The sequence below is a fragment of the Portunus trituberculatus genome, chromosome 8 (assembly GCF_017591435.1).
Source record: "Portunus trituberculatus isolate SZX2019 chromosome 8, ASM1759143v1, whole genome shotgun sequence".
Classification (NCBI taxonomy): Eukaryota; Metazoa; Arthropoda; class Malacostraca; order Decapoda; family Portunidae; genus Portunus; species Portunus trituberculatus.
Window position 1 is genome coordinate 2118429 of NC_059262.1, and position 11572 is coordinate 2130000.

The following is an 11572-nucleotide window of genomic DNA, read 5'->3' on the forward strand; positions in this document are numbered from 1 at the left end:
ACTGTCTTGAAAACCCTTCTAATCATCTCTGTGGCTTTGGAAATCTGACGTGTTGAGAGAGCAAGGCATTTTTGGATAAGGGCATTAGTCTCATACTCTTATTGACTCTATGGAGGCTCTAACTGGTGCCGTTCAAAAGACTTAACTCCCTTGAGACGATTTGTACAAGTGTCCCATTGAAGGCGTGAGGGAGCATGGGTCTTCATCGGCTCCTGACGGTGGGCTGTGTGTCTGTGCGCCTCCTCCTCCTCCTCCTGCTCCTGGTGGTGGTGGTGGTGGTGGTGGTGGTGATCTGGTGAGAGTGGAGACATGTAAGTACGAAATATGAGAGAAAACGAGGGAATTGAAGTTTTTTTTATGACCTAATCCACAATAATAAGAGGAAATATAAAGGAAGAATGTAAAAGAAAACGGAGGGAATTGAAGTAGAGCTAAAGTAATTACAATGAAAGGGAAAAATAATGAATAATATAAAGAAAACGGGAAAATTGAAGTAAATCGATAAAACCGGAGGATAAGTGAAGGAAATAAAAGAAAACGAGAGAATTGAAGTAGAGACAAACTAATCTACAATAAAAAAAAAAAAAACACTAATTCAACACAAACGAGAAAGAGAAAGAGAAAACGAGAAAAAAAAAATAAGAAACAGAGAGAGAGAGAGAGAGGCGGGCAGAGAAAGACAAGAAAACAGACAGAAAAACAAATCAAACAAAACAGACAGACAGAGAAAGAGAGAGAGAAGGGGGGAGTGGCGGCTGAGAGATAATGGAGTAATGTGGGGTGGGGGAGTGGGTAGTAGGAGGAGGACTAAACCCTAACCTTTCATCTCATTAGCCCTTGTAGTGAAGATTACAGACATCACCCAAATGACCCTGATGAGAGAGTGAGGGGCGGCCTAACCTGAGCTCGGGGACGAATTACACCTGCTGCCAATTCATTTAAGCCCTCAGGTGTGTGTGTGAGAGAGAGAGAGAGAGAGAGAGAGAGAGAGAGAGAGAGAGAGAGAGAGAGAGAGAGAGAGAGAGAGAGAGAGAGAGAGAGCACGACAATTATGACTAAAAAAAGAAAATAATAATTGATGGTGCTACGTAATACAAATAGATAGATAGTAATGGTAGTAGTAGTAGTAGTAGTAGTAGTAGTAGTAGTAGTAGTAGTAGTAGTAGTAGTAGTAGTAGATAGATAAATAAACTGATTTGAAAAGGTGCTACCCCAAAACTTAGAGAAAAACAAACAAATAAATAAATAAATAAATAACAGTTCTTAATACATTTTTTGATAGATAATAGGAAGAATTGATACGAATAATAAATAATAATAATAATAAAAGTTCGTAATATAGATAAGATAGATAATAATGAGGATTGTGGGTAACTATAATGAACAACAATAAAAGTCTCTCTCTCTCTCTCTCTCTCTCTCTCTCTCTCTCTCTCTCTCTCTCTCTCTCTCTCTAATTTCCCCGAGTCCCACAATGCAGCTGCAGGTCCCGTCCGTTAGCTGTCAGTCGGCAATGATCCACGTATGATCCAGCGCTAGTCCACCCGCCGCCTTCCGTCACTCCGCCTCAGTCTCCCTTAAAAACAAAGAAAACCACCCTAATAGAAAACGGATCCTGATTTCATTCATTCACTCCTGACCCATCTTATATTTTTTTTCTTTTTCGTTTTCTTTTTCTTCAGTTTCTTCTTATTCTTCATTTCCTTCTTTTTCATTGTTTTTTTAAATTTCCTTCACTTTCTTCTTCATATTCTAATTCCTTTTTCTTCTTCCTCGTCTTCTTCATTTTCTTCTTCTTCTTCTTCTTCTAGTTCATTTTTATTTTGTTCATTTTCTTCATTTTCATCATCATCAGCAGCATCATCCTCTTCTTCCTCTTAATCTTCCTCCTCCTTTTCTTCTTCTTCTTCTTCTTCTTCTTTCTCGTCTTCTTTCTCTTCTTTCTCGTCTTCTTTCTCTTCTTTCTCGTTTGCTTCCTCCTCTTCTTCCTCTTTTTCGTCTTCGTCTTCGTCTTTCCTCCTCCTCCTCCTCCTCCTCCTCCTCCTCTCTTACTCTTCCATCTTCCTCCCGTAACCCTTCCATTCCCTTTCCTCTTAGCCTTCCTCCTCCTCCATCTTCCTCCTCTTCCTCCTCCTCCTCCTCCTCCTCCTCCTCCTCCTCCTCCTCCTCCTCCTCCTCCATCACGCTTCAAGAGCACCAACATGACCTTAAAATTTGACCTAATCTGACCTATCTAAACCTAACACACACACACACACACACACACACACAGAAGAAGGAAATTAAGACCAGTTTTCCTTTTTTCCCCTCTTTTCCTGTATTTTTCCCTTTTCCTGCATTTTTCCCCTTCAATATCTTCATTATTTTCCCCTTTTTCCTGTTTTTCCCTTTACCTTTATTTCCTATTTTCCTCTATTTCCTCATTTTCCCTTATTTTCATATTTTTTCGCCTTTCCTTTATTTTCCCCTTCTTTCTTTATTTCCCCTTCTTTCTTTTATTTCCCCTCTTTCCTCTAATTCTCCTTTTCCTCTGTTTTTCCCTATTTTTCCCTTTTTCCCCTCACATACTAATCGTAGAGAGAGAGAGAGAGAGAGAGAGAGAGAGAGAGAGAGAGAGAGAGAGAGAGAGAGAGAGAGAGAAAAGAAAAGGAAGAAAGGGAAGGAAGAGAAGAGACGAGAACAGAGAAGAGTAAGAGGAAGAGGAAAAAAAGAAGGAAAAAGGAGATTTGAAAGAAGAGGAAAAGAGAAAGAGGAGAAGAAAAGGAAAGGAAAAAGAGAACGAGAAAGGAGAGAGAAGAGAAAAGAGAAAGAAAAAAGAGGAGAGGAAGAAAAATGGAAGGAAGGAAGAAGAAGGAAGGAAGAGGAGAAAAGGAGATGAAAGGAAAGAAAGAAGAAAAGAAGTAGAAGGAAAAGAGAAAGAAAAGGGAAAGAGGAAATAAATAGGACAAAAGGAAAAAGAAAGAAAACTACGATATTTTGCTAAAGAAAGGAAGGAAAGAAGGAAGGAAGGAAGGAAAATAAAATAGGAAAGGAGAAAGAAGCAAAGGAAGAGAGGAGGAAAAAAGAGGAAAAAAAAACGAAAGGATGAAGGAAAGAGAGAGAGAGAGAGAGAGAGAGAGAGAGAGAGAGAGAGAGAGAGAGAGAGAGAGAGAGAGAGAGAGGTGACAGGAGTGAGGGAAGAGCGAGAGAGAGGGACAGAGGGGTGGGAGAGGAAGAGAGGATTGAGAGGGAGAGGAGGATAGGGGAAGGGACGGAGAGAGATGACAAGGGAGAGGAAGAGGGTGGGAGGGGAAAGGAGAGGAGGGAAGGGAGAGGGAGAGGGGTGGGGAGGGGTGGGGAGTGGGGTGGGGAGAGGGAGGAGGAAAAGAGGGGAGAGGTGAGGTTGGAAAATTTCTTTACCGCATAAGATCAAAGAGAGAGAGAGAGAGAGAGAGAGAGAGAGAGAGAGAGAGAGAGAGAGAGAGAGAGAATAACTATCACCAACACTATCTTACTACCATTAACTATTGCATCAAGTATGAGAGAGAGAGAGAGAGAGAGAGAGAGAGAGAGAGAGAGAGAGAGAGAGAGAGTTGAAGGGAGGTAAGAAGGAAAGAAATAGAAGGAAACGATAGAAAAAAAGAGAAAGAAAAAGAGGAAAAGAAAAAGGGAAAAGAGAAAAGAAAGAACTATGACTGATACACCATTAACTATTGCACTAACTATCTCATCACCATTGACTGTCTTCCTACCATTGACTGTGTTCCTGCCAGCCACACCATAGCCATCACGCTGCTAATGGAAACACACTCAACTTGTGACATTAACAAGCCAACTGGAGCGTCACGCCACCACAGCCTACCCTAACTACCCTTACCTATTTGTAACTACCCAGTACTATTTGACACCACCATTAGGCCGGCCCTAGACGTAACTGTTTATCTGAACGATAAAACTGATCAGATAAAAATCGTTGCAAGCCATCTGACGTCGCTGCCCCTACACCATTCCGATATATCGTTACAATTTGCATCGCTTCCACAGTTTCCGTAATGTCATCCGAGGAGGAGGAATCTCTGGCTCTAGCAGGTTTAGCTGTGGCATTATGTGTAAAAAGGGCAAAAAGTGCGTCTGGATCTAAGCGAGGTCGCAAGTGGAGTAGAGAATGGCTACTGAAAAACTCTTTGCACTTAACTTTCCATAAACACTCTTCGGTTTGGTAAATTTCAATAAACTCCTCCAATGTTTTGCGATTCATAATGAAGAATTTGTGAAAAGCTGGAAAAGGCGTGCACACTTTATTGAAGTCACAAATAGACTGATAATCTGTACAGTTTTCCCCCTACACGTGAGATTTTCATCTGAAAGGAAAAAAAATCGTTAGATCGTTCAGATAAAAAGTTTGAATGATTCAACTGTTCATGCCGCTCGATCAGTTCATCTGAAACGATCAAAATCTGCGCAAATTTCCCCCTACACGTCAGTTTTATCGTAACGATTTATCTGATCAGTTTTATCGTTCAGATAAACAGTTACGTCTAGGGCCGGCCTTACTCTCCTGCTGGCTCACTAACTACACTACCTGAGAATGCCAACAAGGCAGTCACCGCCAGATTGACCATTTCCAACTTCCCTGTGCTTCTTGAGACATATCTAGAACCAAGCCTTTCCTCCTGTCACCACCATTCCCCCTCTCAAGAACACCAAGCTGGGGACCTTGAAGGAAGACGTGGCTTGTGTGGGGAAAGCTAAAACAGACCATTTCTTGCCAATTAAAAAGAATTATGGGAAAATATCCCAACATTCACACAAATTACAAGCTTAAATAGGACACAACATTCACGATTAACAAGCAAACTACCTAAACAACCACTAACAACACTACTACTCTTACAGAAATTAACTCCAGGCGACGTTAAATTAAACACACACACTTTCTAAATCAAAATAATTCACTACTAACCTTTAAATCTTAATAATTGTAGTAGCTGTAGAAATGGCGCTGTTCAGGAGACTGGCGGCGTGTACCCTCCCCCTTCAACGACTAGCGGTGCACTGAAGTAAACTATTCATTCCACTTGCTCCTGTTTCTTGTTCCCATCCGGAGACGAAGCGACGTGACAAGTGAATGGCTGAATGCAAAGTGGGAGTCTGAATATTATTGTTATTTTTATTTTTATTTTCTTGGCGGCCATGATAATATGAATAAATGTGGTGATAAGTGTAGATTAATTAGTGAATATTGAATCTAGTGGGTGATGAAGAGAGGAAGTGTGCAGAATGAGAAAGAAAATGAGAATAAGTAATATTTTTTTTTCTATCACGAACTGAGAATGTAAATAAATAGATCGATAAGTAGTTAATGAAAGAATAATGGAAAAAAAAATATATATATATACGATTTTCCCTCAAATTATCGAACATTGAACGAAAACGAACACGGAAACTGGGAAAAAATAAACGAAAATATAAAGAAATGAATAAAGATAGATGAAAAATAGAAAATAATAATAAAAAAGGGAACGAAGAAGCCAAACCTCGTACATTTTCCCTCAAATTATCGAACATTGAACGAAAACTAACACGGAAACGGAAAAAGAAACGAAAATAGAGGAAAATAAATATAAGCAAAAATATACGTAGATAAATAAAGAAATAATAAAAAAAAAAAAAACTAAGAAGAGAAACCTCGTACATTTTCCTTAAATTATCGAACACTGAAAAAGAAATGGAAAAAAGAATAAAAAAATAGAGAAAATAAAAATAAACCAAGAAAATAGACAAATAAAGAGATAAATAAAGAATAATAATAAAAAAAAAAGGAAACTAAGGACCCAAACCTCGTACATTAATGAACACTAAAAAAAAAAAAAAAAAAAAAAAAAAGAAAACCCGGAAACAGAAACAGAAAACGGAGGAGAAAGAGACAAAACTGAAGTGAACCATCGTACCTCGCTCACCAATTATCGTACACTGAATAATACAAACTAAAGTGAACCATCGTACCTCGCTCACCAATTACCGTACACTGAATAATATAAACTAAAGTGAATTATCGTACCTCGCTCACCAATTATCGTACACTGAATAATATAAACTGAAGTGAATTATCGTACCTCGCTCACCAATTATCGTACACTGAATAATATAAACTAAAGTGAACCATCGTACCTCGCTCACCAATTACCGTACACTGAATAATATAAACTAAAGTGAACCATCGTACCTCGCTCACCAATTACCGTACACTGAATAATATAAACTAAAGTGAACCATCGTACCTCGCTCACCAATTACCGTACACTGAATAATATAAACTAAAGTGAACCATCGTACCGCTCACCAATTACCGTACACTGAATAATATAAACTAAAGTGAACCATCGTACCTCGCTCACCAATTATCGTACACTGAATAATATAAACGAGACTTTGTTCTTTCTTTCATTAATTATTAGTAATGAACGTGATGTGTGAAGGACATTGAGGTTAATTAAACACCTGTGTGCTCTCTGTTCATTACCTGAGGAGGAGGAGGAGGAGGAGGAGGAGGAGGAGGACGACGAGGAAGAAGACGAAGAAGAGGTGGAAGACGAGGAGGAGGAGGAGGAGGAGGAGGAAGATAAGAAGAGGAGAAAGAGGAGGAAGATTAGAGGAAGAGGAGGAAGAGGAGGAAGACGAAGAGGAGGAGGAGGAGGAGGAGGAAGAGTAAGATTAGGAGCAAGAGGAGGAAGAGGAGGAAGAGGAGGAGGAAAAGGGAGACGAAGAAGAGAAGGAAGACGAGGAGGAGGAAGAGGAAGACGAAGAAGAAGAGGAGGAGGAGGAAGAAGAGGAAGACGAAGAAGAGGAAGAGGAAGAGAAGGAGGAAGAGTATGAAGAAGAGGAAGAGGAAAAACAAAGAAGAAGAGGAGGAGGAGGAGGAGGAGGAGGAGGAGGAAAAGAAGAAGGAAGAAGAGGAGGAAGAAGAAGATGAGAAGAAGGATAAGATGATGCTAAACAAGAACTAATGATGAGGATAAAGATAATAATGATGATGATGATGATGATGATGATGATGATGATGGTGAACGAATGTACGAAGACGGAAATAGCGAAAGAAAACGAAGGATGTGTGAAATACGATAATTATCCGCAGAAAGGAAATAAAAAAGATAAATAGATAGAAATAATAATGAAAAAAAGAAGAAATAAGAAGAAGAAGAAGAAAAGAGAAATAAATTTGTATGTAACGAAAAAAAACAATAACGACGTGAATCTTTTTTGAAACGAGTCACTAAATTAAGAAAAAGAAAAGAAAAGAAAATGGGAAATATTACGAGCCTAAAATAAAGTAAATAAAATAAGTAGATAGAAAAAAATGTGATAAATAAGAAAAATAGGATACGAGCTTAAAATAAATAAAAATAGATAGAATAATAGATAATAAATAGATAAATAGAAAAAAAATGCAATAATAATAAAAAGACAGGAAATGTTACGACCCTAGAGTAAAATAGATAGGGAAAACAAATAATAGATAGAAAAAAAGAAATAAAATAGAAAAATAGGAAGCTAAAATGGAAAGATGAAATAAAATGGAATAAATTAAGATTGAAAGAAAAAGAAATGTAAGAGAGAAAGAAAAAAAAAATAGTTTACGAGCCTAAAATAAATAAATGAATAAAATAAATAAAGATAGAAAGAAGAAAATAAGAAAATAAAAAAAGAGGTTACGAGCCTAAAATAAATAATGATAGAATAATAGAAAAAAAATATGTACGTTGCATTTTTTGATTGATGATAAAGATAAACAAAAAAATAATTAGATAAAATAAAAAAAAAACGATACGAGCCTAAAATAAATAATGATAGAATAATAGGGAAAAAATCTACATAGCCATTTTTGTGAGTGGTAATAAGATAAAGAGATTAAATAAAGATAAGAATAATCAAATAGAAAAAAAAACATTAAATACGAGCCTAAAATAAATAATGATAGATAGAATAATAGGAAAAATATATACATAGCCATTTTTCTGACTTGTAATAAAATAAAGAAATAAAATAAAGATAAAAACAAGAAAAAAAGAAAAAAAACATTAGATACGAGCCTAAAATAAATAATGATGATAAAATAATAGGAAAAAATCTACATAGCCATTTTTGTGAGCGGTAATAACATAAAGAAATAAAATATATAAAAACAATGAAATAAAGAAAAAAAAACATTAGATACGAGCCTAAAATAAATAATAGATAGAATAATATATATAAAAAAATGTACTTTGGCATTTCTGTGAGCGGTGAAGCAGAGAGCAATATTTAGCATTTATTTCTCTTTTTCCCAGTGAGTGAATTACTGGAGGCGGGAAAAAAACGTCCATTGAAAAAATTATTACGAGTTCTGATGCAAAAAAAAAAAAAAAAAAAAAATGGAGAGAATTATTCCAAACTAATATAAACTTTTATTCATCATTATTTTTGTTATTTAATTCATCATCATCATCATCATTACTGTTGTCACCATCATCATTATCACTGTCACCATCACCATCACCTTCATTATCATCACTTTCATCATCATTATCGTCATCATCATCATCGTCACCATCATCATCATCATCATTATTACTGTCACCATCACCATCACCTTCATTATCATCACTTTCATCATTATCATCACCATCATCACCATCATCATCAGCATCATTGTCATCATCATCATCGTCATCACTATCACCTTCATTATCATCACTTTCATCATTATCATCACCATCATCACCATCATCATCATTATCGTAGCATTTAAAGTTACTTATAATAATAGTATTTTAAAAAGTAATCCAGTAATTTACTTAGAGGAAAAATATCATTGACAGAGAGAGAGAGAGAGAGAGAGAGAGAGAGAGAGAGCTTACCTGGTGGTGGTGGTGATACTACTACTGCTACTACTACTACTACTACTACTACTATTATTATTACTGAGACTACTACCACCACCACCACCACCACTACTACTACTACTACTACTACCACCACCACCACCACCACCACTACTACTACTACTACTACTACTACTACCTGTCTAAATCACCTTAGTCTAATTAGCCGTTAATATCACGAGACAGGTAAAGGAGAACAGGTGACACACACACACACACACACACACACACACACACACACACACACACCTGTCACTCTTAATTGGTTCACTTACTTATCTTATTAATGAGAGAGAGAGAGAGAGAGAGAGAGAGAGAGAGAGAGAGAGGGGGGGGAGGGGGTAATTAAAGACACTACCTAGCTTTAGATAACTTTATTTGTATTTATCTTACCCCCAAAAGACTGACAGATCGAGACGCCGTGACAAACATACAGACAGACAAAAAAAGGAGAAAAAAAAAGAAAGAAAGAAAGAAAGAAAGAAAGAAAGAAAAACCGTACATGAGAGATTGTATGTACGTGTGTGTGTGTGTGTGTGTGTGTGTGTGAATATAGTCATTATATCAACAGCCTTTATTTTGAGTAATCACGAGAGAGAGAGAGAGAGAGAGAGAGAGAGAGAGAGAGAGAGAGAGAGAGAGAGAGAGAGAGAGAGAGAGAGAGAGAGAGAGAGAGAGAGAGAGAGAGAGAGAGAGAGTTCATCAGAGAAGCCACCTAAAGGAAGCGAAGGAGAAGATAAGAGAAGAGAGACAGAGAGAGGGCGCCGCGCTGTACAACCCTTCAGGATCATGCGAGGAAGCGTTAGCCATCTCCTCCTCCTCCGTCGCCTTCTTCTGCGCCATCTTCGTATTCTCCAACTTCTCCTTTTCCAAATCTTCAAACTTCGAACCTCCTCCAGGATGTATCGGCAGCAGCTCCTTCGGTAGGCCTATATTAGAAGACCCTGCCCTATTTTTCCCCTCCGTCACTGGTAGGACTCTCGGCCCCTCCAGGATATCATTTCCAGCGTCCTGAGGAGTCCTACTTGAGCCTCGGAGATTTCGGTTCCATGTCTTGTTCGGTCCCGTGTTCTCCAGCTTCCATTTTCTTTCACCTTTTTTCTTTCTCGTGTGTTTTTGGTGTGGGTTGTGAGTGGTGGTGGTGGTGGTGGTGCTGGTGGTGGTTCTGGTGGTGGTGGTGAGCCGCTGTGGTGGTGACGCCGTCTTGCTCTGTGGGGAGAGGGGTGAGTCAGTGGTGGTGGTGGTGGTGGTGGTGTATTTTGTAGCTACAAGTGATAAAAAACAGTGGAAGATTTAGACTACAGGTTAATTCTTGCAGTAGTAGTAGTAGTAGTAGTAGTAGTAGTAGTAGTAGTAGTAGTAGTAGTAGTAGTAGTAGTAGTAGTAGTAGTAGTAGTAGTCAATTCCTCCATGTATCAACTCGACACAACCTTCCAGACAACTATCCCCTCTTCCTCAGTGACACTCAACTGTCTCCCTCTTCCACACTGAATATCCTCGGTCTGTCCTTTACTCATAATCTTAACTGCAAACTTCACATCTCATCTCTTGCTAAAACAGCTTCTATGAAGTTAGGCGTTCTGCGGCGTCTCCGTCAGTTTTTCTCGCCCCTCCAACTGCTAACTCTGTACAAGGGCCTTATCCGTCCCTGTATGGAGTACTCTTCGCATGTTTGGGGGTTCCAGTCACACAGTTTTATTAGATAGGGTGGAATCAAAAGCTTTTCGTCTCATCAACTCCCCTCCTCTGACTGACTGTCTTCAGCCTCTTTCTCACCGCCGGAATGTTGCATCTCTTGCTATCTTTTATCGCTATTTTCATGCTAACTGCTCTACTGATCTTGCTGACTGCATGCCTCCCCTCCCCTCTCCTCCCCCACCCTCGCTGCACAAGGCTTTCTTCTTCCTCTCACCACTATTCTGTCCACCTCCCTAGTGCAAGAGTTAACCAGTATTCTCAGTCTGTCACCACTATTCTGTCCACCTCCCTAGTGCAAGAGTTAACCAGTATTCTCAGTCTGTCACCACTATTCTGTCCACCTCCCTAGTGCAAGAGTTAACCAGTATTCTCAGTCTGTCACCACTATTCTGTCCACCTCCCTAGTGCAAGAGTTAACCAGTATTCTCAGTCTGTCACCACTATTCTGTCCACCTCCCTAGTGCAAGAGTTAACCAGTATTCTCAGTCTGTCACCACTATTCTGTCCACCTCCCTAGTGCAAGAGTTAACCAGTATTCTCAGTCTGTCACCACTATTCTGTCCACCTCCCTAGTGCAAGAGTTAACCAGTATTCTCAGTCTGTCACCACTATTCTGTCCACCTCCCTAGTGCAAGAGTTAACCAGTACTTCTCAGTCTGTCACCACTATTCTGTCCACCTCCCTAGTGCAAGAGTTAACCAGTATTCTCAGTCTGTCACCACTATTCTGTCCACCTCCCTAGTGCAAGAGTTAACCAGTATTCTCAGTCTGTCACCACTATTCTGTCCACCTCCCTAGTGCAAGAGTTAACCAGTATTCTCAGTCTGTCACCACTATTCTGTCCACCTCCCTAGTGCAAGAGTTAACCAGTACTCTCAGTCTGTCACCACTATTCTGTCCACCTCCCTAGTGCAAGAGTTAACCAGTATTCTCAGTCTGTCACCACTATTCTGTCCACCTCCCTAGTGCAAGAG